General features: G+C 47.5%; 2 pseudogenes; both read right to left on the reverse strand.

The window, feature by feature from the left end:
* Window positions 1-1,671: 1,671 nt before the first annotated feature.
* On the reverse strand, window positions 1,672-6,376 carry LOC136471954 (factor of DNA methylation 2-like; annotated as a pseudogene).
* A 2,137-nt stretch (window positions 6,377-8,513) lies between these two features.
* On the reverse strand, window positions 8,514-10,560 carry LOC136469039 (large ribosomal subunit protein bL9c-like; annotated as a pseudogene).
* Between the last annotated feature and the right edge of the window lie 13,913 nt (window positions 10,561-24,473).

A 24,473-nucleotide genomic window follows, 5' to 3' on the forward strand; every position in this document is an offset into this window, starting at 1 on the left:
TTTTTAGTACGGTCCATCTGTGTGTTTTGTGAGGTACCTATATTATAATTTAAAGTGACGTATGTATTATATGGAATAATTTGGAGTGGTGTATTATGGGGAATAAAGAATAGAGATAGATAAGAGATACACGCCGGAATCGATGCTAGATCTTTTAAAAAAAGGTTAATTGGATATATATCATTATAACTTCTTTGTTTCTGAAGAACGCCATTACTATTCGTCTATTTTGAAGCATGCCATTACAATTCTTCGTTTCCCACAAATATGCCACATAATACGTATGGACACGGCTTGGACCCAGCTGCAGTGTATACAAAAACGTATACTTCATCACCCCTGTCACTGACGCGCGGGCCCCACATGTCATCTTCTTCTTCCTCCTCTCCCTCTCCATCCCGACGCGGCCACGGCCATGGCGAGTAGCAGCAGCAGCACGCCGAGCAGCGCCGCGGGCGAGCAGCAGCGCGCCAGACTGGGCTGGGGGCGGGGAAGGGGCCGTGTCTGGTGGAGCTCACGGGGACGGGGATGGCACCACGCCTACTGGAGCTCGCGGGCATGGGGATGGGGTCGCGCCTGCTGAATCTCGCGGGGACGGGGTCGCTGCAGCGCGCAGGGACGGGGCCACGCCTGCCTGAGCCGGGGACCGGGAGCCCGCGGTCGACCTGCACCGGATCCAGTGGAGCCCGCGGTCGCGCCGGCCATGGAGGCACTTGTGAAGCTCGACCTGCGCCGGATTCATGGAGGAGGTGTGCCGGGCGCCAGCCATGGAGGTACTCGTGAAGCCCAACCGGCGTCGTATCCATGGAGGAGGAGGTCCGCCGGACGCCGGCCATGGAGGAGGAGGCGCCCGCCGCCGAGGAAGGCTAGCAGCACGCCGAGCCGCAGCAGCAAGCCCGCAGCGGCAGCACGCCGAGCAGTGGCACGCGGGGTCACGACAGCGGCTCGTCGGCTAGCCCACAAGCCCGCAGCCGCCGCCGCCGGCAGCGCCCGCCATGGCCGCGTCGGGATGGAGAGATAGAGACGAGGAGAGGAAGAAGGTGACATGTGGGGCCTGTGTGTCAGTGACAGGGGAGATGAAATATGTCTTCGTATACGTCTGCAGCTGGGTCCATGCTGTGTCCATACGTATTCAGTGGTATTTTTGTGGGAAATGAAGAATTATAATGGCATGCTTCAAAATAGGCGAATAGTAATGACGTTCTTCGAAAACGAAGAAGTTATAATGTCATAGATCCAATTAACCCTTTAAAAAACAAGTTGCAATCATGAGATAGCAAGACATGCCAAAATAAGTCCAAAATATTATATTATCTTGTTTCTATATGTTACTTTTACTTACTAATAATCATTTCTCTAATTTTCAACACTATCACGCAATCAAGAAAGTATGCTTCTGACTGTAAAAGAAAAAAGAAAAAAAAGAGAGAAAAGTACCCAAAAAAAAGTACGTTGCTGGCAACGGAAAAAAGAAAAAGGAGAAAACGAGTCAATGATTAGATAGATAATTTAAAATGTATATAATATTGTTTCATATGAATATTGCTTTCGGATGGAGGTTTGTTTCATATGAATATTGCCTTTGAATGAAGGTTAAGTGGAACTTTTCTTACATACATATCGTTGTCATGTTTATACCAAGCATTGACCCCAGAAAACTAAGAACCGAGCAGTCCATAAAGTGGTTAACATAACAGAAATATAGCGGCATTCATATGTCCATGCCACAACAGGAGAATCCAGACTGGCTAATAGCAGTCATATACCGGTATATGTCCATACCACAATGGCAGACTCCAGAGTCTACTCACTCATCATCATGAGTTAATTAAAAACGACGAGCTAATATCGAGTTCATGTTCCAAGCTCAGGAGAACCGAGAGCAAAAACAAAACAGTACCCACCAGCCAACCAATTGGCTCAACGCTTCCTCTTGCGAGTCTTCAACTGCTTGATGACGTACTGGATGCCTTCCTTCAGCGTTGCTCTCCGGCCCTCCTTGTTCCACAGCACTTGTACAGGATAGCGGTGAATGGGATTGTACTCATTGATCTCAAGCAGTGCCTTTGCTACCAACCCATAAACTTCTTCACCGTGCTCTTCTTTCAGCTTCCGGAGCATCTCATCATCCTCGTTAAGAAATTCCTGAGCCAGAGACGAATACCCATCAGATGTTACCAGTGCAAAACTGCAAGCCCACTATTATGAAACTGATGACTCGAAATTATAAACAGACAGAACTAGGGAAGCAGGATAGCAATTGCAAGTGATCAAGGACGGCCATACCGTTTCTTTTCCATCCACCACTTTAACCTTAATAAAAGGGTACCATTTTGGGTTTCTAATTTCAGCATCCAACTTTGAACAAAGGAGAGCAGAAGTGACTTTTGCATCCTCTTTTGATAACCTCTTCCTGCAAGCGATTCCGAATGCTTTGGGATCAAGCTCACCCATTCTCTTTATACATATATTAGCTCGGCCAGAACCAGCAAGCTCCTGAAAGCCCTGAAAAGCATGCAACAAACCGGAAAGAAAATGTGCATGATATATGATGCAAAAGCAAAGGAAAGTTAAGGTGCCATCATTGATTTGAGACAGCACAACAGAGCATAATATTGGATAGTTGGTCAATCAATGTGGTAGCTTACATCTATCAGCTTCAGCTCCTTCCAAGCATGCTGCAACTCATCATTGCTCTTCCTTTCCTTGATAACTAGAGCTTTGTTCAGAGCCTCCATTTGTTCCGATTCAGCGACCTTTTCTTTCAGCTCCTCAGTGAGTTCATCCATCTTCTTCTTTGACTCAGAATCCTGCTCACCTGGCATATGCTTCATAACTTCCAGTTTTCCTTTCATTGTTTGTATTTCTAACTCAAGCTTCTGTTTGGCGTCCAAGTGCTGTTGTAACTTGAGAATCTTTTCTAGAGCAGCTTGTTTCTCCCTCTGCATTTCCACACAGTAACAACACTCATAGATATTAGCTTCTCAAGAAATAACATGAAACAATACACATTTGACCTTGAACTGAACCTTGTGTTCTTCCACAAGCTTAAGCACGTTCTCATCGGTCTTCTGTTGCTCCATTGTTGCCATCTTAATATGATTAGTTTCAATTTCATTCTGCGCTCAACCACAAAAAGGTCTGGGATAAGTTGTACGAATAGCACACTACAGGGAAATTACAATAGCACCCAGTATCTCATCACTAACATCATTGAATGCCATCCAACAAAATAAAATGGTGTTATCAATCTACTGCTCAAAATTAATGATGGCAAGGTCATACAGTGCCCAAGGTTGGTAAGGCCATACACAAATTTAGACCCATTTGATCATTGAACAGTTATAGATGGAATTATCACCAAGGAAGATACACCACAGAAAGGGTATCAATGTTGCATGATGAAATAATCAACATGTGTAGGCATTGGTGCTATCCTTTAGGCTATATAGTGAGCCCGAAATCTGTGGAGAAAAATAAATGGCTGAATCTAGTGGTGTCTTTTATTCTCCTTGTTTTTGGAATAACACATGAGAACTATTTCAAAAACAGAAAATTTTTAAAATGAACATTGATGTGCAGCAGATATACAGCAATTGACAGGCACAAGATTTCTTGTTGCCGGTATACTGAAGTAAAATTGATCATTTTGTTTTCAGACGATCTGGAATAGAAAGGTCTATGTTAACGATGTGGTGCTTGATGGAACTTCAAAAGACAGTGCAACTGCATTGCATTCTCTAGATAGGTACCAGCAGTGTCGTTGAGTAATAGTCTTATCACCTGCTCTGAAGCATTGGTTGTTTTTTCTTGAAGTAGCTATCTATAGACATATGTAGATTGTTTTACCAGTATCTTTATATGAATCTAGAGGGAATCATTCCCTTCCTGTTCTACAAGAAGACACACAAAAAACTCTACAACTTCCCTGCATTTTACCTGATCCCTTAATCGCTAAGCCATATGCAATTGTAATCTATCTATAAATTAAATGCTAGGCACTACAGAAGAAATGCTGTTATGCACTCCCTACAAAATTCAAAAATTTTAACAGGAGAAAGCTACAGTAATAAACCTGTACACACCTTTTCCTTCTCTTGCTGAAGATTCCTCATGTCTGAATCACTTTGCAAAGCTATGTGATCAAGATGCTTAGATCTTAAGTCAAGTTCATGCATCTTGGACTCCCAACTCTTTGCGGAGTTTTTTATTGTCATCAAAGACCTCCTGTGAATGCCTTCGAGAAATTTGCTGCATCTTGCGAATTTCTGGTTAAGGTAAAGCGAAAAGTTTAAAAGACCATTAAACAACTGAAAGTGCCATTTACACTAAGATGAGAGAAATTCAGCTATGCTAACAGAACACATAAATAATAAAAGATGAACAGAAACCTTCATTATACTTCTGGAGGATCTGCTCCCTTTGCTCCATCAACATGTCAAGCGACGCGGTCGTCTCATTGCACTTGGATTTCAGTTTTTCCACATGACTGTTCTTTACTTCAATCTCGCTAGCTAAAGTAGCAACAAGTTGATCAGTTTTATGAGCCCCTTCACTTTCAAGATAACCAACAGTTTTCAGATCACCATTTCTCGCAAAAAGGCTCCAATAGGCCCTTGGCATCTATGATCATCAGCTCTTGCAACCCATCCAAACATCTCTGGCCCTCTGTGATTCTTCAGCTTCCAATCCCTTTTGCCATATCCCTCTGCCTCAAAATGATTTTCAAAGGCGAGTGCATTATTGAAGACAGTCCAGTCTTTGGTAAACCCAACAATAGCATTTCCTGTATGACCTCTAGAATTCCATAGAGGAATAACCTTCTGCGGGCAGAAGCGTGAAAGTTGCTCTTTAAGCCGATTTCCACTCCCTCCAATTTGACGCCCATTCTTCCACTCAGTAGGCACATTAACTAGAACACCCATCCAAGGCCAGACAAATTGATCTTCTGAACTAGAGCCCATTTTCAGAGGAAGGGAAAAGTGCAATGGCCTAGAGGACAAATAAACAAGAAAGTAATTTCAGCATTTTGATTAAATGGGTCAACATTGCAACATGAACTCAGAATGGAAGAAAAGTTTAACAGGGGAATTCATATTCAGGTTTCAGATTGATAAGTTAGAACGAAAGCCATGATTAGGTTCTAGGCATCAAACTATCCACCTCATACTTCTAGATTCTACTAGAAACTCTACTACATTTAGCGAAATAGGCAGCAACGATACATTTGTAACCTACAACATGTAATGGCACACACATATCATGTTACTTATAAGGGTTTTTTTTTTCAGGGTGTCAAAAACAAGAAAAAATTCCAGGTAGCTTGAAAATGTGGGTTAAAAACTGATATATTCTTAAAAATTCATATTGAGGAAACAGAGATCAGAGACATCAGAATTCAGACCAGATCAGAGACATCAGAATTCAGAGCACGAGCGCATAACCAAAACAGAGGTCCCGCTGCACAATACATGAACTAGCACATGCTTTCCAAAGTGAACAGGGATGCAAGGTGCTATCAACCAGTCATGGCCGACTTGGCACAGCTACCGGATTCAACCGCACAGAAAAACACACAAACATGCATAAATCATTGTGAAACAGGACCCTGCAAAAGATTAAGTAACCAGTCAACCGGATCTACACTAGGACTTCAGGAAGCAATCCACAGAAATAAAAAGGTCAGCATTTCGGCCTGCTCTACACCGCGCATGCTTTTGGGCTACAAATCTGACGTACAGGGCCACTTCCCACGCGTCGCCACCCAATCGAAACCCCCACCAGTGGCGGAGCCAGGAAAAAAATATAGATGGGGCGGATTCTAACTCCGAAAACAAAGCAAATGGCTTGTGGCCTAAATCACACTGTATTCACATACTACAATCACACAAATTATAGCAATTTGAGATGGAGAAAGCAAGGAGAATGGAGAATAGAGAAATGATTACAACAACAATAAAGCCTTTAAGTCCGTTGGGTAGGCTAAAGTTGAAACCCAGCAGAAGCAATCAAGGTTCAGGCACGTGAATAGCTGTTTGAATAGAGAAATGATTAAATGGATAATTTGATATGCTCAATTGCTCATGAACAATACCATTTGTTTCGTTGTTCTTGCCAATGCGGCAATGCCAATCCTGGACACAGCTCTGGCTCTGCCTCTGCCTCAGCCGAATCCAGCTGCAGGCGCACTTGCTGCCCCTGCTCCGCGGCCGTGGCCGACCCCAGCACTGCGTTGGGGTTGCTGTGCCTCGCGCTGCTCCTCCTCTCCTCCTCCCTCCATCGCCGCTTGCCCATAGGTCACAACCCGCTCGGGCGGCTCGGCTCGGTGCTCTGCTCCGGCTGGCCGCTGGCGGCGTGCTCGCTCCACGCGGCCGCGGGGTGGTGGGCGGCGAGCGCTCTGTGGCTGGCGGCGGCCGGCCCTGATGCTCAACTAGTCCATCACGGGCGCCCTCGCACGCATCGGCAAATCACCTGGTTAATTCACAGGTAAAAAACATGTTTAATCTTTATATGAAAACAATATTATGAGCTAAATGTAGATATGTTATGTACAAAGACTGAAAGACTGGAGCTTTTTTTCATATAGTGCAGGACATATCTGCTCTGCATACTTTCGAAACCATGGCATTTTCTATGTGTGGTAATCAGGAATCTACAATGCAAATTTTAGAACAATGTCTTAAGACCTCAAGGCCACACAAAGCACTGTAAGCTAACACCGGTGATTAAGAACTTCCACACTACTAAAAAGCTGATAGTCGTAACATACCTGAAATCATATCAATACAACAAAGCTGAGTTAAAGCCCTCGTAGCATACTAAAACCTGTAGAAAATATGCACATAAATTGGAGCATCAGTTTAGGAACTAAGAAAATAAATCTGTCAAAGATTTTTAGAATAGAAAGGTAGGAGGAAGCAAGGACAACATAAACATAGCTATGGCAAGAGGTATGTTTACTGTGTTCTGATAAAAGCTCAACATCCTGATGACTGATCAAATAACTTGAACGGTTATCTAAACTGTGCACCTTATCCAAATATAAGTGTATCATTAATTGACCCATACATGTATATAGAATCAAAGATTATAAAACAGACACGTCGAAAGATCTATACCTACTACATTATTGGCCAGTCCAAGCAACCAGACTCAAATATACCAAACAAGAGTTCTGTGTGATAATAATATCATCGATAACAAAGTACAAAAAAACAGCATGCAAAACCAACAGTTGAGAGGAGTAGAAATTTAATTGGCCCAAAGCTTAGAAGCTAAACTGCATGCAAAACCAACAGCTGAGAGTAGTAGAAATTAAATTGGCCCAAAGCCTCTAAGTTGCGAGACCTGTAGGTTTTAGCAGCGAAAAAAAACGTGAGCTGAAACTATGTAGTATTCACTGTATCTCATTGAACTTCTTGGAACTCACTTTAATATAGACAAGGTTCCTCCTTTCTAGCTTCGTTATTAACATTTCTTTAATGTAATTTAGAGGCAGGCATGTGAGTAGATTCTTTAATCAGTTAGAGAGTGGGAGTGCAGGTGAATGGTGCTCATATCCAACTATACTAATTTTAATTGGAAGCTGTGGGTTGACCCTAACTATTTTGCAGGGGCTTCAATGTTGCAGGTGGGCCTGCCTTTGCACCACTAGATGCTAAAGCACAGAGCAATTTAAATGTAGGTCTAGTGCTGAAATTACAAAATATTTCAGAAAATACCAAGAACCAAACACCAAAATAGTAAGTAAAATCCAATTGCAATAATTTTTGGATTTGGGGCTGGGATTGGAGACCTGAGGATGCAGTCACCGTGAATTATGTCAACATTGTTCTCCTATACTTTGGCTGCATGGAAGAGATCTGGGAACCATAAATTAGTGGCACAGAGGTTCCTTTTATCACAATTACAACAAAAACCATCTACACCTACGGCCAAAATTAAGTTATGCAATACAAAGGCGGAATCGGACAACATATGTAAAAGGCATTCATACATGGAATCATAAATCCAAATGTAAGGGGTCTGTGAAGGCAACCGAACTCATCAGATTGTAATGTTATAAAAAAATTATCGCTCTCAAGCACTGACGCCCTATTTTTTAGGTTACATACATAATCAGGTACATCTGTCAGGCCAGTTATAGGATGAAAATATTTCTGTCCATCTGTCCAGAATTTCCAGTGGGATTGAACCCGTACATAGTTTTCATCATCCTGAGTAGCCATCTCTCCCAAGCACATGATTGAGTAGTAAAAATAACATATAGTGTTTCATGCTGTTACGTCCGTTGATAATTTGATTTAGTATAGCACTACAAAAGATAATCTAAAATTGTAATGGTGAAGTACACAAACCAGCAAATTTGATGACAGAGATTGCCTACCAAAATTTCATTCACTAAACAATCAAATACTGCATTTCACTACTATTAATAGGCCTAAAATGACTCATGGGTTGTCAACAAATTGCACCTGATGCAGTCTGTCCAACAGTTAAACGGGTGTTGGGCATTATGAGCAAACCCACATAAGAAGACTGGGAAAAAGGTCGTACACAGAATGGAAATAGAGGCAATAGAAGTGAAGCTAGATCTCTGCAACATACTCTCCGATTTCACGGATTTCTGGAACTGTCACCAGTTTCTTGTCGACATCCCTACATGACACAGCATGCCAGCAGTAAGAAAACCAATAACAATGAAAAATGCTATTAAGATTGCTTAGGAGTTAGGAGCATGTGCTTATACCTATTAAGTTGTGAATTTATTATGTCAACAACATCCTGCGCTGTGACGCTGTGTACAATTAAGGATATTGTCAGAAAACTGAAAGCAAGACAACAGAGAATAGATAAAGGATTATCCAACTTAGAACTTGCCTCCCAAAGATTTGTTTTTCTTTTCCACCTTTGCGATGAATCTTGAAAGGGACGATGGTTTCAAAAACTCGGGCAAGTTGTTGTGTGTCTTCTTCTAACTATGTAAGTAGAGAAATTCTGAAGGTCATAATTATCAACAAAAATTGATAAGTACTAACCCACCAATGGCATTCATAGAATTTGATGAACATATCATGCTTAGGACTTCAAATTTGGAGGACATAAAGGCACTATATTTTCTTTTGATAAGGACAGCAAGGATAAAGTTTACTCTCAAGGCAAAAAGGACGCTGAGGTTAAATTGCAACTGCATTTATTACTGAGTGAAATATTTTTCTTACCCGTTTCTTCTCAGCTTCTATTCTCTCCTGTTCTAGCTGCATTTCCCTGCAAAGAGAAGTAGAGGAAAGAAATTCTTTCACAGTCTTATTTACACATCCAATCAAACATTATGTGTGTTGACCATTTAATATATACTACCAGAATTCTATAAGAAAGGTGCATGGATTCCTATCTCAATCTAGACTGGTAGGTCCCAAACCTCAGAGTCAAACTAAGCATATCATAGAGAAGGTCATAAGGTTTTTACAATTGTCAGCAGCCACTGAATCATTTGATAGAGAGTGGAATTTGCAGGTAAGGAAAATATGTGAAACTCAGCAATTAAATAACATAAGTAACAAAGCAAGTGTGGGATAACCAAGGGCTACAATGCAGTGAGTGTGAAATTACTACAATGCAGTGAGTGTGAAATTACTTGAGGACTTCTAGGGCTAGAAGCGTAGGCTTGCCCTTGGGAAGGAGGAGGTTGTGGTAGAATCCAGCTTGCACCTTCATTGTAGCTCCTTTCTTCCCCACCGGTTCTATGTCATCTGTCAGTATGACCTATGGGGAAGATATCTTTCTTTTAAAAGAAAGTAAACTACATGTAATGCTAAAGATAGCAACAACAGATACACAAGATGAGCAGGTGAAGTATAGCTGGGTGCTGTACAACATTGTCAATTGAACTGGATGCAACTTTGCTGCATTCCTATACAATCAAGCAACCACAACAAAATGAACTACTGAGAAAAGGTGGCAAAGGAGATATAGGTTTTTTTGAGGTCACCGTAGCAGGACAAAGCAAGGTCAGGGAGGATGAAATAGAGCAGAGGATGCAGCTGGACTAGCTTCGATCGTGTCAACAGGGCCGGTCACGACGCAGGCGGGGTCGGGCTACGCTGGGTGCGGCCGCGTCAGCGGAGGGCGCTCACACAGCCGATGCGGCCGGGGCGGGGCCGTCGCGGTGGCCGACGGCTGCATTGACGGCTCCCCACACTGGCGTGCCGTTCGATCCGGCCACACCGAGCGCTTCCCGCACCGGTACGGCATCCGATTTGGGATGAGAAGGGAGAGGCAGCGACAGATCAGGAGATGGAGAGGCACGTAGGGTTTCCTGTTGCACAGAAGCAGGTGCGCAACATCGGTGGTGGCCCACGGTGAGGCCCGCTCGCGCAGCGCCTTGCACTGTGGCGGCCGCGGCCGGTGGGGCACGCGCGGCGCTGTGGCGTCATGGGCCGACACCGCTTCATGCGGTGCGCCGCCGGCAGTGGTCCGGCTAGCACGAGGCGACGCGAGGGGGGAGGAGGAGGAGGGCGAGGCCAGCAGTGGTCCCCCACGGCCGATGCGAGGCACCATCGCCGCCGGCGTGAGGCACCGTCGCCCTGCCGTCGCCCGTCGGTCGTGGGGGAGAGAGGGAAGAGGAGAGAGGATGGGGAAAGGAGAAGCGTCTAGAAGCTGAAGCAGGAGACGCGAATATATTTGTCTAGGCGGATTCGGACGAGGAGCCGGAGAAGCCAAGCAGAAGCTGAGGAGAAGCCGGAAATGGCGAGGAGAAGCAGGGGAAGCCGCTTACGACGAAATCCGCTACAACAAATCTGGGACGTCCAACGCGATATCGAACGACTGGAATTTTTTCGGGCGACGTGGATGCCCTGGCTGGCGGCCAAAGTAAGCTCGTTTGATAATAAGAGATAAGAGATGCGGATGGAGGTCAGGGGTTTGCATGTTGGGGTTGGGGATTGCCAATTGGGGGAACAAAACCACCGTTGGGCCTTCAATGGGTTGCTGCTGGGCTGAAGAAAGCGAGAAAAATAGGCCCAATAACGATCTCATCTTCTTCTATCTTCGATCGATCTTCCATCGTCGGCTCGCTCCTCCATGTCGCGGCCGAAGAAGCTCTCGCAGTATGGTGATCACACTGGTTGCTGGGGTAGCTCCGCCCCTGACCCCACAAGATATCTAAGAGACAATTCCTTGCGTACCATTAAAAAGATCGTAATACCCTATGTACCCCTAAAAAAGTTCAGCGGTCTTCAGCGCCACTGCTCCAACTTTTTCATGCCCTCCATGCCACTTTCGTAACGCCGTCAAACTGCAGGTGTGAAAAGACAAAAATGCCCTTATGTGTAAATATGTCATTAATTTTTTTGAGCATCTTAATGACTTCAAATGAAAAAACTCAAAACTAGAAAGTTGTAGATCTCGTCCAAATCTATAATTTTCATAAAAAAATATTTTTATTTAATTTTGCAAAAAAATAATATAATTTTTCTAAGATATATTAATCATATCAAATCATATTTTTTTGCGGAATTAAATAAAAATAATTTTTATATGAAATTATAGATCTCGACGAGATCTACAACTTTTTAGTTTTGAATTTTTTTCATTTGAAGTCGTTAAGATGCTCAAAAAATTAATGACATATTTACACTTAAGGGTATTTTCATCTTTTTCACACCTGCAGTTTGACGGCATTAGAGCCCAAACTGATGGAAGTGGCATGGAGGACATGAAAAAGTTGGAGTAGTAGCGCCGAAGACCGCTAAACTTTTTCAGGGGCACACAGGGCATTGCGATCTTTTTTAATGGCATACAGGGAATTCCCCCCATATCTAAACCCTGATCCGGTCGGACGAAGCCAAAATTCGCAAGCGAAAACGCTTCCGCACGCCGCCGATCACCGCATAGAATAGAGCAACGAGAAAACCAGCATTCCCCAGTGATCCGCTCTCACGGTGCCCGCATGGGCCACCTAGAGTTGGGCACGTACGTATGGGGGTTTTCATCCCAACCAACCACGCTGCGAAATTAAGCACAGAAACCACTTCACGGATGATGCGGTGAGAGGAGGAAGAGGAGGAAGTGGGCGGGGGTCACTCACCTCCGGCGAGCGACGGTAGTGGTCGGTAGAGGCGAGGCCAACGAAGAAAGGTTTGTGCTGCCCCCTCACTCTGCCCTCTGCTCCTAACTCTGCTCTCTGCTCAAGTCGAGACTTGAGACTTCGTATGTCCAAGCGTTCAGTATTGGGTGAGAGAACGAAGTAGTGGTGAATTTAATTGGCGCTGAGCTGTGAAGTTGAGTGGCGTCAGAGGATCTCCACCGTAAGCATAGGAGACTAGAAAAAAAAATAAATGTGATAAGGGACCCGCATGTCATTGGCTCATTATTTTTTAATCTCCCTCTCCTTTTCCGTACGCCGGGGTCTGTTCGGACATGGTTTCCCACTCCGCCTCCTCCACTTCTCCCATGAAAAAAAATCTTCCCGCTTCATCTTACCTTCCCTATCTCTCAGTCTCTCTCGCATCTACTGGCAGCAGTAGAACCCTCGTGCAGCCACATCTGTCTCCTTCCTCCACCCAAGCCGACCACGTCGTCTTCTCCCTTAGTTCGTGCAGCGGTTCCCCGGCCTCTTCCCTAACCAAGCGCCTTTGAGATACCTCGCCACTGCCCATGCCTGACGGCGGCTGGGCATACATGCCGGGGCGCCTTAGGTCGTCCCTAGCCGAGCCAAGGGGCACCCATGAGCACGACCGGTGCTGGTGGTGCTCGTGCGTGGCTGCTCGCTGTCGGCTCCCATCCTGACTACCAGAATGTTGTAAACGTATGTGTTAATTATTTTAGATGTTTCAAAGGTATGATGCAAGTGTTTCATATGGATGTTGTAAAAGTAGATCGGGATGTTGCATATGTTGTAATGGCTATACATGTATGTTGCAAAGTGTCTGTTTCATCTGTTTTTTTCAAACGTATGTTGCAAGTGTTTTTTTGATGCAACATATGTGTCGGTGTTTCGAACAAACACCAACTAGTAAATTTATATTTGTTGCGCGTTAGGCTCGGATGGTGTAATAAAGGACACAAGGTTTATACTGGTTCAGGCAGAATGTCCCTACGTCCAGTTTGCTGCTGCTCGTATTATTAGTACCGAAAAAGGTTCATAGTAGGTGGTACAAACGATCAAGAGAGGGATAGGTCCCAAGTCTCTGATGGAAAGGTCAAAATGATGTCAAGAGCTCGGTCGCTGCTTGGCTGTGTGTTGTGTGTGGAATTGATCTGTCCCTTTAGTGGGGCATCCTGCCCTCTCTTTTATAGACCAATGGGGGAGCAGGGGCTACAGATGGGAGAAAGAGGAAAAAATCAAAGGTAGAGAAGGTCTTTCGAAGGTGACGGGTCTTCCTTTTCCCTTGAGCCTGCCCTGCTGACATGGCAGACCACGCCAGGTATAACATGTTTCGCTGATCCTGATAGGGCCGGGCTCTAGCTTCGTTTCAGCGAGTGGTCACGTCCCATCCTCCCCTAGCGGACGGTGCGGTGTGTCAGGGCGCCAAGCCATGACTTTGTGGGGAGTAGATGGGAAAATGACCATACGCCCATCACTATAGATGATGAGAGCTCTTCCTTGGATTATAGTGGTTGTCGTATGTTTATGTCAGGATCCACGCCCAAGGGCTGATGGTGGCACCTACAATACTGTAGGATAAAAGTCGGTGTCCACAACACTATTCAGGCTCTGCCATGCCTGGGAGGGCTTAAAGCGCCCGTCCTGTCGTATCCTGATGGTAGCTTCTCGTAGGTGCGTAGGGCATGGTCCTCGATACTACGTTTGACCTGAGTGTCATGTCTTTCCCTGTGCTCGTCATTATGAGAGGGCACTGTGTAGACGTCGAGCAAGGTGGGGCTAGTCTCGGAGCTCAGACATCGGGCGAGGTGGAGCCTAATCCCAGCCGTCGGGCGAGGTAGAGCCAGCCCTCAGCCGTCGGGCGAGGCAGAGCCAGCCCTCAGGTGTTGGGCGGGGTAGAGCCTACCCTCAGTCGTCGGGCAAAGCAGAGCATGCTCCTAGACGTCGGGCGAGGCAGAACCTAGCCCTTGGGGATCCAGTGAGGTGGAGTCCAGCCCTCGGGGGTCGGGCAAGGCGGAGCCAACCCTTCGGAGCAGGGAGAGGCGTGGCCAACCTTTGGTTGTATGGACAAGGGGTGTAGTTGTGCTCCCGCCTATTCGGAAGCATCAATGTTTAATAGTTATTAGTTCTACCTCATTGGGTACCCCAGTATTAGGTCCCTGACAGTAGCCCTCGAGCCCTCGGGTGATTCGGATAGAGTCGCCTAGGGGGTGATTTGACTTGCCAGAGGGTGCGCCCGAGCACACCCGATGAGTGTAGCCCTCGAGCCCTCAGGTGATTTGGGTAGAATGGCCCGAGGGGTATTTCGATTCGCCAAAGGGTGCGCGCGAGCGCACCCGTCGGGTATAGCCTCTGAGCCCTTGGGTGATTCGGATAGAATCACCGAGGGTTAATTTTGGACCCTTCGTGGGTATGACTGTGAGATTTGGTGTTTTGACAACTGGACAGCTTAAAGGAAACCCTAGTATTCCATTCGTGAGGACTCATCCAGGGTCAGCTTGGTTGGGACTCGATTGTGGATCAAGGCTCCCTTGAGGCTCGTGCGCCTAAGTTCTGGCCGCTCATGGGCCCATCCCTCATTGGGATGGTCGTCGAAACTATTGGGCCAGCCCTCAAACTCCTGGGCTCAGGTGGACCAGAGAAATGCTTTCTGACCCATATCCCCTTTGTGAGAAAAGAGTCATGGTCTGCTCGGGAAGGTGAAACGTTCAGCGTGATTTTGGTGGGAAAGGATAGGGATCATGGGCGCATATCCCGTGACATGATGTGGTGGTGTATCATGGTAGGCTCGGAGACCAAGGTGGACGATTGCTCTTCTCGCATCCATCACCCCTATAAAACCAAGGGGTTCCCCTTAGGGTTTCATACTTCGTCTCCTCACCTTTGCATCTGCAACCTCCACCGCCAATCGCCTGAGCCTTCCACACTCGCATCGCGGCCGCCGTCAAGCTTGCATCCACATCGCAGCCACTGCCAAGCTTGTATCCACCCCCTCCCAATCATTTAATGGAGCCATGGTGTAGATCTGACATCACCTCGCAGCGCCTAGAGGGCCTCGTTCGTCGTGGCCTCCTTTACCCACTAACAACCACCGAGGGGTGGTGGCTGCCCGGTAATGAGGATGAGTCATCGCCACCCGAAGGGTATGTCATGTCCTTCGCTCACTTCCATGAGCAGGGATTCACCATACCTGCCCACAAGTTCCTTCGTGGGCTATTGGATTACTACAAGGTGGAGTTGCAACACCTTACTCCCAATGGGGTCCAGCACATTACGACGTTTGTCGCCCTATATGAGGGGTTCCTAGGGATTAGTCCCCACTTCGATCTATGGTGGAGATGTGAGTGCCTAGCTATATGGAGATGTGAGTGCCTAGCTTGCGTGGAGATCTAGGGATTAGGCCTGGCTATGTGGAGATGTGAGTGCCTAGCTTGCTGCAGCCCAACAGCGGGAAGCCAAGGTGCATCAGGACGCGGAGGAGATCCATCGGATGTTTCAGGATCTATCAGCGAGGGTGTAGCAAGACAAGGAGGCGGCCACCAGGGTCCAAAAGGAGCGGGATGAGCTGCTCTAGAAGGATGCTGAGGCCTGCCAGCGGGCCATCGACCTCCTGGCTGAGCTAGAGACAGAGCGAGATCTTAAGCTAGAAGCCGAGGATAGGTCCACAGCTCTGCAGCAGAGGGCGAATCAGGATGCCGAGGTGATTGCCCAGCTACGCAGGGAGTGAGATGAGCTATGCCAGACTATAGAAAGACTCCGCTTGGAGTGTGGCATGGCCCACAAGGAGCGCGACTAGGCTGTCTGAGAGCACGACGAGGCGCGTCATGAGGTCAACTCCCTCTAGGCAGATCTTGGAGCCACAGTGGCCTGAAGGCTAGAGGCTGAAAGCATCTCTACTGGGCTGGGCATAGAGCTCACTGAGGCACGGGGGATTCTTCAGGCTAAGAGTGATGAGCATGATCTCCTACACACTACCATCGGGGTTGTTTTCGATGACCTAGGGGTGGCATGGCTGGAGGAAACCGGCCCACTTACGGCCCGTGCTATAGATATCACAGCGCGGGTGCGCCAGCTTGAGGAGAACGCATGTTATGCCGAGATCACCCAAGCCTTTGCTGTTGCCCGCTCTCATTATGATTAGGAAGTTAACTTGGAGGCAATGAGCCTTAGCTTCATGCCTGGCTATGAAAACTCTGAGCTGGATGAGATTGAGAAGGCGGTGACTCCTATCGCGCGAAACCTGGCAGACAAGCTGAAAGACATAGTTCTCCCTCTGAGGAAGTAGTTAGTCAAATGAGTTTGATAAACATTTATCTATAATCTGTGGACAAGTGTCGGTACTTTTGTGTCTGAAAATAGATTCATAATTTCATTTCGTAATTTTGTTTAGTTTGTCTGAACTTACTTTCTTCCCTTTTGTATTCAAGAAAAGAGGTTTATGCGATCCGATCCTTCCGTTCATTAAGACTGTAGGGCCCAAGGTGTATAAGGGGGAAATTTCGATTACGCTGGTGAGCAAAGTTACCGTAGCCGTCGGGCCATGGGTTTTTATAGTCTTACCAGGCATGCTCGTTTGTCTATTCCCACAAACCTTGTCGCTAACCTTAACACGAGGAAGAGGTCTGATGCAACAACTATTTCAAAAGAAAAAAGGAGGTATTCATACCTTTATTAGCCCCTGAGTGAGATTTGACCCCTTGCGGTCGCTGGGGCCGGATGTTACTGGAGACTAAAGCGAGGGTAGCAAACTTACTCTTGTATTCGCTGGCACTCCTTACTTAGGATTTTAGCAATCGTTGCGTGACCATGCGTTTGGCACCATTGCTAGCCCGACCTTCCTCGAGCCCCCACGCATGGTGAGGATTTGGTCAAGGGTCAGCTCATTTTGTGACTATCGCCCCGTCCGTGGTTTCCTCAACTGGAGAGGTTGAGGCAATGTCACTTGCCTCAATGGCTCAAGTGACGTACTTTATGAGCTCGCTAATGGGGATGTTTGAATAGAATCTGATCCTGTTGCTTTGCGATAGGGTTGGCAAAGCTCCCAGGTGGCATTCTGTTGCTCCTTGACCTACCTTCCAACAGATTCCCCCTCAATGGGGATTCTATGGGCTCGGCTAAAGGCTGGATTGAACTAGAAGGTTGAGATGACCCTATCTGGCTCAATGTGGGTTGGGCAAGGGCCACTGAGGCTCATCTGCGTTTTCTCCCCTAGCTCTTGTTTGATGCGAGGCAGCCTTGGACCCTTCGTGGGTCAGCCTTCAAACCTCAGTCTCTCGATCTCGGATCGAGCAGTTCGAGCCCCCGAGCCCCTTGGGGTCTGATAGGGGTCGACCGTGTTTCGCGCGTCACCCCGTCCTTGGTTTCTGCAACCGAAGGGGCTAAGATGCGACGGCTCGAGTGCCATGCTCAATGAGCTCGCTAACGGGCATGTTCGTGTGGAATCTAGGTCCGTGATTCGCTGACGGGGTCGGCAGAGCCCGTATGTGGCATTTCACTCCTTCTTAACCCACCTCCCAGTAGATGTCCGAGCTGTTCGTTAGGCTCAGGTGGCCTATTGGCCTCTCCTTGATGGAGATTCTATGGGTTTGGCTCAAGGTTAGAATCGAACAAGAAAGGTCGAGATGTCCCTATCCGCTTCTGAGCAGGGTCAAGCATGGCCACTGGGGCTCATCTTGGTTTTTCTCCCTTGGCTCTGTTTGACGTGAGGCGGTCTCAAGCCCTTTGTAGGCCGGCCTTCGAACCTCGGTCAATTTTCGCTCATATCGAATGAGGCGACTACCGCTTCATGATGCGACATGAAGCATTGAGATGCAGCAATTGCATATGCACCGTTTTGATGTATGGGTTTAATGTACGATTTAATTGAAACAAAAGCAGGGGTCGGTAATGTTACCTTGGTAACATGAGCGACAAGAAGCTCTTACTGGACATGTTCATGTGGGGTTCGAGTCTGACGTTCGCGATGAGGCCGGTGTAACCTACACAAGCATCGTAATTTTTCGTTTCTGTCTCTCGACGGTGATCCGAGCCGTTCGATGGATTTAGGTGACCTAACAGCTTCTCCTTGAAGGAGATTCTACAGGAGAATCCCTTTGAACCCTTCTTGAGAAGGCAGATGCTAAAGCTTGGGGTGTGGGGAACTGTGAATTTGATTATGCCGGTGAACAAAAACACCATAGCCGCTAGGGCGTAGGGTCTAGCGGTTCGTCCAGTCTTACTCAAAGTTTTACACCCACACACCGCACCTCCAGTTTTAAATGTAAGGAAGGGTCGAGCGAAGAAGATGTCTAAACAAGTAGACACTCGCGGTAGCCTCTGAGCGATGTTCGTGCCCCTACAGTTGTTGGGGTTGGAAGCTCAATAATGAAATTAATCACGCAAAGTAAGTAAACAGAGGTGCTTATCTTTCGGCAGCTGTTCGTTCATCGTTTTACCTGGGCCATCCGATCGACCTAGGAGGCCCGTTGCCCCCCCTTTATGGGAGTTCCGTCATCGGGTCATTCCATGGTCCTGCCTAGGAAAGCGAAGAGTCACCTACATGCGGGTGCGCCCTGATTCTCACACGTGGTGTGTGGTAGTGGTGGGCCATGCCCAGGCAACGTCCTGTTTCACTAAGCGATGTCTCGTTGATCAGAGCGTGTCCCGTCGGTCTAGGCGCGTCCCCTCGAATTCCCATCAGCATCGATTTCTCATTTGCATTGAATAGGGGAAGGGAGAGAGTTTTTTGTCCCAACCTTTCACCTTTCCTTAGCTACTTCACCTCTTCCTTAAATAGAGAGGGGAGGGGAGTTCTCGTCCCATTCCTTAGCCTATTCCTGAACCGCTACCTCTCCTCCTTTCTCCTTCTCGTCGAGCGCATTCGTATGTCACGGCAGTTCCTAAGTGAGAGAGGGTAATGCCAAGGAGAGAAAAACTCACTGATTTGCTCATGAATCCAAAGCGTAATGAGCTAGAGGTCATCCAATGTAGATGAGATAGTGTTGGCCGCCTTCACTGAGAAGGGGCCGCTTTCGTTGAAGGAGGAGACACACTGGAGGGTGCTGAGCGTCGTCAGTTTTGCCGTCGTCGATGAGGCATTTGTCGGGATGGAGCCGTACGGGAAGCTCTTTTGGCAAATCTTCTCTAGGCGAGTCTTGTTGGTGGGGAAGCTACCCAGGACTATGTCGATGGGGGGCTTCGCCCTTGCAGCCATTCAGATTGGCCAGTTCATGAAGCTTAATGAGATGTCAGAGACATCCAGCAGCCATGGCGACCTTTCTTCAGCGGGGAGCGCCCCCCGTCTAGGTGCCGTTGTTAGGGTTGCGGCTAATCACGATGGCGTAGTCCCTGGACGCCCTAGCGAAGGCACCACAGTCACCGACGTGGTGCTCGATGTTGTAGACGACAGCGCCCTCGATGATCCCATGGAGCGGTAGGACGTCGTCGATGGAGAGCATGGCGCGATGACCGTAGTAATGCTTAGGGTAGAAATGGTTAGGAACTATAATCGAATAAGTTGTGGGGGAGCCCCCGTGTGAACAGTTTTATGTATTCATGAATACATCAGTCCTTTTCGTGATGAAATCACTTTGTAAGCGATGAATTTGTGCGAAAAATGTATAAGTATTCAACTTTTGTTACGGCAAACACTTTTTAGCTCTTCTCCATCTTTTTGTAAAAGAGGTTTATTGCCTTCCAACCCTTCCCATAGTTAAGGTCTTAAAAAACTCGAAGTGCAGGCGAGCCAATTCTGATCATGCTGGTGGGTAAGGAGGTCATAGCCACTAGGGCATGGGTTTTCCGCAGTCCTACCAGTTATACTCAGATTTTGTTTCCAAAATCCTAGCCCTTAGGACTTGCCATGAGAAAAGAGAGAAACACAAAGAATGTTTGCAAAGATGACATAGAGAGTGTTTGCAAGATAAATGTACTTATATCAGCCCCCGAGTGAGGTCCGACCCCTCACACTTTGCGGGGGTCGGATGTTGCTAAAGATTGGGGATTTTTTATGACAAAAATTGACAAGAGAAGGTATGCATTTATTTAAGGGTAAAAACGATATAGCTGCTCAATGTTCTAGGCGTTGGTGAAGACCTCACTGTCGATGGTTTTCAACTTGTAGGTGCCTGGCCGGAGTACTTCCATGACAACGTACGGCCCCTCCCAAGGTGGGGAGAGCTTGTGGCGGTCCTTGTTGCACTGCACAAGGCGGAGAACCAGGTCCCCGACGTTGAAGGCTTGGTCCCGCACCTATCAGCTATGGTACCGTCACAGTGCCTGCTGGTACTTGGCCGAACGGAGGAGGGTGATGTCATGGGCTTCATCTAGCTGGTCCATGGCGTCTTCGTGGGATGCCTTGGCTCCCTATTTGTCGTATGCTCTGATCCTTGGCGCTCCATATTCGAGGTCGGTTGGGAGGACGGCCTCAGAACCATAGACCATGAAGAAAGGCGTGTAGCCGGCGGCTTGGCTGGGAGTTGTCCTTAGGCTCCAAAGCACCGTAGGGAGCTCAGTGACCCAACGTGCGCTGAACTTGTTCAACTGATTGAAGATCCTATGCTTGAGGCCCTATAGGAGCATGCCGTTTGCACGCTCAACCTGCCCGTTCGTTCGAGGGTGCGCGACGGTGGCCCAATCAATTCGGATGTGTTGTTCATCACAAAATCAAAGGAATTTCTTGCCGGTGAACTATGTGCCATTGTCCATGATGATGGAGTTCGGTACTCCAAAGCGATGGATGATGTCGAGGAAGAACAACACAGCTTGCTCAGACTTGATCATGGAGATCGGCCGAGCTTCGATCCATTTTGTGAACTTGTCTATGGTGACAAGTAGGTGGGTGTAGCCTCCGGGCACCTTCTTGAGAGGCCCAACCAAATCGAGCCCCTAGACCATGAAGGGCCACGTGATGGGGATCATTCGGAGTGCCTGGGCCAGGAGGTGAGTTTGCCGAGCGTAGTACTAGCACCCTTCGTAGGCGCGTACGATTTGCTTGGCGTCGGCTACTACAGTGGGCCAGTAGAAGCCTTATCGGAATGCGTTCCCAACCAAGGTTCTAGGTACGGTGTGGTGACCATAGAACCCACCGTGGATATCGCTCAACAGAAGCTTCCCCTGTTCGATGGGGATACAGAGCTGCAGGATCCCAGTGTGGCTTCGTTTGTAGAGTTCGCCCTCCACGAGAACGAAGAATTTGGCATGACGTGCGAGCCATCGAGCTTCCCTCTTATTTGTCGACAGCGTGTCGGGGAGGAAGTAGTCGAGGTAGAGTGTTCTCCAGTCATCTAGAGGATCGGGCTCTATCGCTGGATCCTCTTCAAGCTCCATGACCTCAGGGTCGGACGGAGCCATCAGTTGGTTAGCCCCCAAGGTTGGATCCGACAGACCGTCATTGGCCCGTTCCAACCCTTCATAGCGTATCGAGGGTTTGCGTTGGTCGTTGGCGAAGACTCCTGTTGGCACTGGCTCTTAGCCGGATGCCGCTTTTGCAATCACGTCGGCCGCCTCGTTGAGGTGCCTTGGGATGTGGTTGAGTTTGAGGCCGTCGAATTTGTCCTCCAGCCGTCGGACTTCTTGGCAGTATGCAGCCATCTTGGCATCGTGACAGCTTGACTCCTTCATGACTTGGTTGACGACCTGCTGGGAGTCGCTCTAGATGTCGATGTGTCGGATGCCCAACTCGATGAAGATTCATAGGTCGTTGATGAGCGCTTCATACTCAGTCATATTATTGGATGAGGGGAAATAGAGATGAACCATGTACCTCATGCGAACCCCAAGGGGTGATACGAAGACCAGCCCCGTGTCGGCGCCCTTCTTCATCAGTGATCCATCGAAGTACATCGTCCAGTACTCTTGATCGACGACCGCCGGTGGTGTTTGGACCTCGATCCATTCTGCGATGAAGTCAGCCAACACCTAGGACTTGATCATCGTTCGAGAGGCATACGTGATGCCTTGATCCGTCAACTCGAGTGCCCACTTCACGGTTCTTCCCGTGGCGCCTTGGTTCTAGATGACCTCATCGAGGGGGAACGACGTCACGACCATCATGGGATGTGACTTGAAGTAGTGGCGTAGCTTCCTCTTGATGATGAGGATGGCGTATAGGAGCTTCTAGATTTGGGAGTAGCGGGACTTAGAGTCGGATAGTACCTCGCTGATGAAGTACATAGGGTGCTGCACCTTGAGAGCGTGCCCCTCTTCCTTCCGCTCTACCACTAGGGCGGCGCTGACCACTTGCATAGTGGCCGCTATGTATAGCAGGAGGGATTCTCCATCGTTTGGAGGAACTAAGATCGGGGGCCCTGTCAGAAGCAGTTTGACCATGTCAAGTGCCTCCTAGGCCTCGAACGTCCACTCGAAGCGGTCGACTTTCTTCAAGAGTCAATAAAGGGGAGACCTCGTTCACCGAGGCATGAGATGAATCGGCTGAGGGCGGCGAGGCACCCTATGATTCACTGAACCCCCTTTATGTTCAGAATCGGGCTCATCCTTGTGATGGCTGAGATCTTCTCTAGGTTGGCTTCGATGTCATGCTCGGAGACGTTGAAGCCGAGCAGCATGCCCCTCGGGACCTCGAAAACATATTTCTTGGGATTGAGTTTGATGCCATTCACTCGGAGTTTCGCAAAGGTTTGCTCAAGATTGGCAACGAGATGGTCAGCCCGTTTGGACTTAACCACGATGTCGTCAATGTAGGCCTCAATGGTCCGCCCGATGAGGTCCCCGAAGCATTTGAGCATACAACGCTGGTATGTAGCCCTAGCGTTCTTTAGATCGAACGACATCGAGACATAGCAGAACGATCCGAAGGGGTGATGAAAGATGTCGCGAGCTGGTCGAACTCTTTCATCGTGATTTGATGGTAGCTAGAGTACGCATCAAGAAAGCAGAGGGTTTCGCACCCCGAGGTAGAGTTGACTATTTGGTCCATGCGCGGCAAAGGGAACGGGTCCTTTGGGCATGCCTTGTTGAGACCCGTATAGTCAACACACATCCTCCATTTCCCACTCTTCTTTCGTACAAGAACAGGATTAGCTAACCATTATGGGTGGTATATTTCCTTGATGAATTCGGCCGCTGAAAGTTTGGCTATCTCTTTGCCGATGGTCCTGCGTTTCTCCTCGTCGAAGCGACGCAGGCGTTGCTTCACCGCCCTAGAGCCTGGATGGATCTTCAAGGTATGCTCGGTGACCTCCCTCGGAATGTCTGGCATATCCAAGGGTTTCCATGTAAAGATGTCTTTGTTGCTGCGGAGAAAGTCGATAAGCGCGCTTTCCTATTCGGAGGAAAGCGTGGTAGCAATGTGTACCGTTTTCCTTCGAAGCTGCTGGGATTTATGAGGACCCCCTTGGAGCCCTCTGCCGATTCAAACGACCCGGTCGACTTCTCCAACAACAAGACCCAAAAGATAACCCTTTCTGCAAATGGATCTCCAGGAGAGAGGATACTTAGATTTGGGTTATGCCTCTCCTGACACCCAAAATAAATCTTCTATATAGATACTCTGTTAGAGGCTATAGATATTATGTTGGAGACCCATTTTAAATTTAAGTATCGTGATGGGTCTCCTCTTGGAGACAGACTTGTAGGGCCTAGGTTTAATGAAGGCAGTGCGGGGAAGAGTAGCAGGGCTGCGGGGGGACAAATCCGCCTGGTAGCAAGCCTCGCGGTGCTCTCATGGATTTCCTAAGGGCCAGTTTGGTTCGCGAAAAATTTGGCAAAATGCTACTATAGTGTTTTCGTTGTTATTTGGCAATTAGTGTCCGATCATAGTCTAATTAGGTTTAAAAGATTCGTCTCGTGAATTTCGTCTAAACTGTGTAATTAGTTTTATTTTTTATTTATATTTAATGCTTCATGCATGCGTCCAAAGATTCGATGCGATGGGAAATCTTGAAAAATTTGATGTTTTGGAGGGGAACTAAACATGGCCTAAATAGAGGCACGGGCGAGAAAAATAAGCCGTGAGAAGCAACCCCTCACTCCTTCCGAGAAAACCATGAGAAAAATGAGTCGATTATGTTTTTCTTTTTCTTTTTTCATTTTTTTATGCGTAGGCCTCTGCTTTCTTCGTATCCAATGGATTAGAAAAACAAATTTACTTCAGTTTACCATTTTAAATCCACGTGGAGAGGTAGGTAGTTGGGGTCTGCGGCGGACTCCTACAGTCCTACTAGAACGTGTCTCGCGCACGCAAACATTCCGTGAACGTGATTCTCCATGCCGTTATTTTATTTGTTTATTCATTGCCGGAAATAGTTTTCTTTTATATACATATATCATTTGGCACAATTTTTTTTTGTCGCGAAGGCAGAGGTTAGCAGCATATCCGCAATTCTCCGCTTGACCATACTACTTTGGACCTTTTGCGCTTTTGACTTCA

This window comes from Miscanthus floridulus, chromosome 8 (genome assembly GCF_019320115.1).
Source record: "Miscanthus floridulus cultivar M001 chromosome 8, ASM1932011v1, whole genome shotgun sequence".
Taxonomy (NCBI): Eukaryota; Viridiplantae; Streptophyta; class Magnoliopsida; order Poales; family Poaceae; genus Miscanthus; species Miscanthus floridulus.